Raw genomic sequence first — 6,179 nt, forward strand, 5'->3', positions numbered from 1 at the left:
GTCGGTTATTAAATACTTCGTCGGTTATTAAATTCTCGACAAATTGTAAACCTGAGACAAATTGATAAAGAACAAATTTCTCAACCGTTTGATTGAGTTGTTCATGAACAATGCTATTATTTGCAGCTTTAACCTGTAAACAAGTTGAAGAATGAGAACAAAACGTTATAGGTACAATTAGGTTTCAACGTTAACACGGTTTGGCCTTTTGACCATTAGTATTGTTTGACCGACCCAAACAAATCATTTCCTCCGTACCTCAACAAGCAAAATCATTCCTTCGTAACAAGATGTATTTTTTTTTATAAAAGTTATACATGTAAATCATTCTCTGTGTAACGTAACAAGATGATTTTATATAAATGGTGCATGCAATATTTTTTTCTATTGACTTGTGCATGTCAGAAGTTAACGTCAATTTCAAAAATTTAAACATAATTCTGATTTTAGTTACACTAGAAATAAACCGGATTTGACACTAAAGAAAACCAAATTTAATTCAAAATTAAATTAAGTTTGGTTTATTCAAACCCGGATTTCCTTATAAAAATCTGCCCATTCATAAATAAAAAAATCTGACATAGAAATTTAAGTCTAACACAAAACTCTACAATTTATAATAAATCTATTATCCCATTTAAATCGGATACGCAAATCTGTCATAAAAATTAAGTCTAACAAAAAAATCTATCATTTATAAAAAATCTGCTACCTCGTTTGGTAGACTTATCCTTAAAAATCTGTTTTCAACGTAAATCGAACAAACAACTCTGTCGTATAAACAAATATGCCATTTTAAAGAAAATCTGACATCACTCTCTTGACAGATTTTATTTTCTAAACCGATTTAATTAGCAGACCTAATATCCGGCAGATTTATTTTTTTGAAAATAAATCTGCCAGCGATCAATTATTAATGGCACTTTTGTAATTTTGTTTTTTTTGATATAACTATGGAGAAGGGTAATTTCGACCAGAAAAATATTCTAATAATTTTTTTAAAATATGAGTTATTCTAGTAATAACCCAATAAATTTGTGTCACTTTAGTAAACTTCCCTAAATTTATAAATTTATCTTGTGATTGTTATATAAATTTTCAAGAAATCAACCTCTATATAATACTTCTATATGCAATATTCTAAGTTTGAGTAGATTTTTGCCAAAGTTTTGTTTGGTCATTCCACAGCATTAAAATGATTTTTCTTTAGTCAATTCCTTCTACGTTCCATATTTGATATGCTTTTACAGTATTAAATCTTCAACAATAAAAAAAAAGGATTTTTTAAGCAAAAAAAAAACAATAAAAAAGATTTATTTCCTTACTTTTATGAAAGACTATATCTACATGTTAGTTCAGGTCAACCAACATTTTCTGGTTCATCATATTTTTAAGGAATCATAATATTTTTTCACCAGGATTATTTACATAGTATAAACACTAGTTTTGTATTATTGTTTCATTTCCTTAATTTTAATTTAAAACCTTTGGGACTTATAACACATGTATAAACAGAGATTATAAATATTTGTTTTATCAGTATTTTTATTTAATTTAAAGTAAGGTTAAAATGCTAGAAATGATCACAAATCTTCTGTCAATTTTTTTCTTATCGTTATTTCTTTTTGCGAACTTACACAGATGCCAGCCCATGTGAAACAAATAACAAATAAAACTAGAATTATAGACCAAAGGAATAGAAAATTTTGTACCGTGTAAAACTAGGGGGAGGGTCCTCCTGGACCATGAGGAGGGTTTGGGCGAGCACATTTGACTTTACAACGTTCAAAACAATTACCATCGTGACTGCACAATGTTTAGAACATTTTCGGAAACATTGAATTCAATATTTGTTTGCTTCTGTTATACGATGACCACCCACCACCATACATCTATATATTCATTGTACAACAGAAACTCTATAACCATAACTGTTTTTTACTAATAAAATAATGTTATAACCTCTATTTTTCCATATGTTTCGGATCTATTTCGCTCAACTCGACAGTTACAAAAATTAAATATTATTATTTCCTTTTGGTGTATATACCAAATGCGGATAGTTAACATATTATACTAAAAGTAATTAGTTAACCTTTATGATTGGTATGTTACTCCTCGCCTCGGGTATATAGGCTTCGAATGTTTATAACCGCTTTGTCCCACACCGCAGTTAACAGTAACAAAAATCTTTACATATATCATATATCTATACGTTTTTATAACTGTTAAAACTGCACCGCAGTTGAACCGCTTGTCCCGCACCGCTCAAACCGCAGTCACCATTCGGAGCCATAATTTTTTATATCTGAACACATTATAAATAAATAAATTTAAGTATTTAACAAAATTAGTTAAGATACAGAAAATTCAGCCTAACCAAAATCTATATAGTATAGTTTTGGGAGTACATTAAGGGTCTAAATGGTGACCAAGAAATAAAAAAGAATAATGCATTTCTTATTATTCCTTTTTTATTTTACCATTTATAAGGAATAGTTTTTCCTTTTCATTCTTTCTCATTCTTTTTATTCTACAGGAATATAGAACAAATTTGTTTCTCTCCAAAATTGACGAGGAATAATTTTCCTTTCCACTCTTATAATTTTATTCTTCTGCACTTTTTTCCCTACTCATTCTTAATATTCCTCTTACGGTCACCAATTAAACCCTAAAGATTACAAAATAAAATTTAAAAACAAAAAATATATCTGCTCTTTTAAAGAACGTGTCAAAATCTAGTTAAAACTAGCGCATTTTATTTTGCCATTCTTTAGATCCTACAAGGCTACAAAATCAAACTGCCTCCTACCTTTTCTCCTTTATCTTATGATTGTTTTATAATATTTGAAGAAATCAACGGTTGTTGTAAATAGAGAATTTAGAGACTGAATGTTTATGTGTTCTTATTAATGATTAAGAGGGTTCCTTTATATAAGGATTACAAGATGATGATAAATAGAAAGTATCCAGAACCTAAACACACTAGGATTAGGAAAACTACTAATACATAATAATGGAAATATTACATCTACTAGGAAAAGGAAATGATTTCCTTTTCTCCAAGTTTTGTGGCCGCCTCTCTCTCTCCTCTTTCTAGGGCTTCGGCCATCTCTCCATCTTCTAGGTATTGGGCCGGTCTTGGGCCAGACCTGATTAATGGCAATCCACTCCATGATTTATAATACTCCCCCTTGGATGCCATAACCATACAGGATTTGTAGTACGCTTCGTGTTGCCTCATTAAAACCTTATCAGGAAAACCCAGTGGGACAAAACCATGATGAAGGAAAAAGAGTACAACACGCACTACTCCCCCTGATGTGAACCTCAGTGTAGGTTTCTACATTCTACGCATCTGGTGCGTGATCTTTCCTGTATATGTAGGAAGGGAGTAATCGACCAAGTTCATTACTAAGCCGTATCTAGACCACTTTAACCTCTTAAGTCGTTTCTCATGTCTCTTGACATCGAGTGTCCCGGTAAAGCATGTGTGCTCAATAATGTGAACCATATTGTTCTCGGGGATCACTATTGGGTCTTTGCAAATCGTGTTTGCATGTGTCCATAGTCTAGACGTGATCGTCTACTGTTAACTCTTTATTTTGATCGGACAAAATAAGTACTTGTGGACAATGTACTAGACATGGTTATCATGAACCTATGTCTCAATCTGGCCGATCCATGTCTAGGTCATAGACCTCGTCTATACATATCCACTACTTGTCTCATGAGTGTTCAAGATCAATGATCATTGCTGTGAGTTTATAATCTCTTATTATGGCTCTGCGGTCGAACACTCTCATGGATGTGGACATCGATTTCTTTGCCTTAGGCAGTACCATATCTATCTCGGACATTGTAGTCCTTTTTCCATCTCTTGATGGTGTCTCATGACATCTGTTGCTGTGGATTATATCATACACTGAAATATATATTAATAGGTCATAGATCTCGGTTCTCACAAGCTTATGGACTACAATACATTTGTATTCGGTTGATCTTTTTTCTCTACTAGCCCGTGATCAAGAAGAAGGGCTAGACGCCTTTTAGTCTTAAAACCCGGACGCGTCTAGTAGAAGAGCCAGACGTTCTTTGCTGAAGAGTCGGACGCCCTTAGACGGACATAGTCGGACATCTTTAGTTTGAAGGGCCGGATGCTTTTGGTCGGACACCCACATAGATTTATTCTATGCCTACTAACCTCTTTTAGGTTTAGTATAATCACAAGGAATTTCATATATATATATATATGGACTGTATTCGATTGTCTTTTATACAACTCCAAGATCAATGATCATGCGTGATCAATTTCTTTTACATACTATATGTAGCTGCTTTATGTTTCAGTCCATGAATCAGCTTAGGAACGAAACTGTTCTTTCATCTTATCTAGTGATCCATATGCTGCTTACTACATCATTTGTATCTAATCTCTTTCTTATGACCAGACCATTTTTAATTTCGAAAATTTGTAGCAGCATCCACCACATAGGAGTTTATCTCCTTATAATCTGTTCCTTTGATCTCTGTGAGTACCTTGTATAACAAGCTATAATCAAATGCTGTTAGTAGGAAAACAAGAACACCTTTACATGCATCATGTACATCTCTCACGGTTTCTTTACTTCTCACAAGATCCATCTATTTCACTGGTTGATCAGATGGCGTTTATGTATATGTATATGTCCAATACGCCCATCTCTCTTTTAGATACTTTGAACCTCCACGTTTTATCTTTTCTAATCTCTATGATCTTTTATGATTGTATGAGTACTCTTTCGTGGGTTCATGATCCTTGCTTATCTCTTTATGTTCAGGTGCTATAACTTTATGTATCTTTATACAAATGTGTGTGTGTGTGTCGACACTTTCATGTGGTTCCATTATGTTCCAGACATGATCTATAGATTTTAAATCTTATTATCCAGGACCTTTATTACCTAGTAGCTTGGCATCCTAAGACTACATGGTTTGGTACCTTAGATGTGTAGCTGCGCAGCCTTTTCTCAATGTCTGGTATGGTTTTTCTTATAATCTCAGATCTGTATTCTATCTATCCGAGATTCCTTTATCTTATGGAACACTTGGTCTATCTTGTATAGACTCTATAGCAACTTGATTATGTCTCTTCTAGGACATTCATTTGGTGCTAAGCTGGTTAGTCATTTCTCGGGTCAGTGTCTGGCATTTTCGATTAGCTTCTCAATTAGCTAGCTTTATATAATTTTTCTTTGGACGACTTAAATCGTAATGTATAGTCCGAGGATCTTTGCCAAGACAGTGATGGTAAAAACCATTCGTACTTTTAACATTCTTTATCCAGCTTATAATCTTTCTCCTTTAATATTCGGATTCATTTGTTTTATGCAATCCGTACCTGGATCCGGATTCATTTGTTTCATGCAATCCGTACCTGGCCACTATTTGATCACCCATGTTTTGGCTCTCGGTCCTTTTTATTTCGTGGAGAAGATTTTATTCTTATATATTCCTAATCCTCTTCTGAGGTTCCATCTTTAGAAGGCACATGTATGTATGTGGTGGTTTATTCAAAATCTCTTAGGATGGTGTATGTCTGGTTTTATGACCCGTATTCAATCTGAGATGGGAATATCTATGCCCACTTATATGGCCTGATGCATATTATCATTCTATACATGTAAATTCATAATGTCCCCAAGCTTATAGACTTTATATTCTTATCCTTATAGGTAATGGCTTACATGGCCGATAACTTATAGGTAATAGCTTATATGCGGCCAAGCCTGCACTATATATAGCCAAGTCATGGCCAAGTCGTGGCCAAGCTGTTTATAGGTGATGGTCTTTGCAGCCGACCATAACATGGTCTCTTCGGCCGAGTAATGGTCTCTTCAGTTTGGGTGTTTGTATCATGGCCTCTACGGCCGAGGAATGGTCCTTTATGGCCGAGTAATGACCGAGCCATATAACATGGTCTTAGACCATAGTGGTACACGAACTTGTAGTATTGATCATGGGTTTATCCTCTCTCCCCCTCATGACCATACTATAAGGTCGTGGTGCTTGGGACAATTAAGCCTAATGAGTTTCCCTTTGTGTACATGTTTCACAACGTGAGATCTTTTACGGTATAACTCTGTGCCTCTTCAATCTTTGCATCAAGTTTAGACTTTAGGATGACTAATCCTATCATG

The sequence above is a fragment of the Brassica oleracea genome, chromosome C7 (genome assembly GCF_000695525.1).
Source record: "Brassica oleracea var. oleracea cultivar TO1000 chromosome C7, BOL, whole genome shotgun sequence".
In the NCBI taxonomy this organism is placed as follows: Eukaryota; Viridiplantae; Streptophyta; class Magnoliopsida; order Brassicales; family Brassicaceae; genus Brassica; species Brassica oleracea.